This window comes from Bombus huntii, chromosome 12, assembly GCF_024542735.1.
Source record: "Bombus huntii isolate Logan2020A chromosome 12, iyBomHunt1.1, whole genome shotgun sequence".
NCBI classification, from domain to species: domain Eukaryota; kingdom Metazoa; phylum Arthropoda; class Insecta; order Hymenoptera; family Apidae; genus Bombus; species Bombus huntii.
In genome coordinates this window covers 5,963,521-5,964,083 of record NC_066249.1, presented here as the reverse complement: position 1 = coordinate 5,964,083, position 563 = coordinate 5,963,521, and positions in this window count along the sequence as shown.

The following is a 563-nucleotide window of genomic DNA, read 5'->3' as shown; positions in this document are numbered from 1 at the left end:
ATAATAATGCGCAGACGCAAAGTTCATATTTGTATGAATTTCGAATGAAAACAATGAAAAATGTTTTATCAAATATTTGTACGAATTAATATATAGCGTAGGTTAATATTGCAAAATATATTAATTTATTAAGAATGAAATTATCTTTAGATGTATATAATAAACTAAAAAATTTATTATGCATTAAAAATAAAATTGTATATACGTATATAAGATGAAAAGAATACCCGAATATCTGTTGTTGTTTTTTCGAAGATCAAACGTAAACAATCAACAATCATAACGCAAAATATACATTTAAACTCAGCTGTTCAGGATAATCGTCTAATATCTCTGTATATACTTACTTATATACATTTGGATGTACAAGTAGTTAAAACTGGAACGTGATTTTAATTTTATATACAGCAGAAATAATTTAAATTTCTTTATTTTCAAAAAATTATAAACTTGACATGAACAAGGAAGGTCTTACATTAAAATAAGTTGTCAAATATCTATATTAGTCAATATAAATAATGAAATTATTATATTTCATATGTACAATTAATAGAGTATCACGT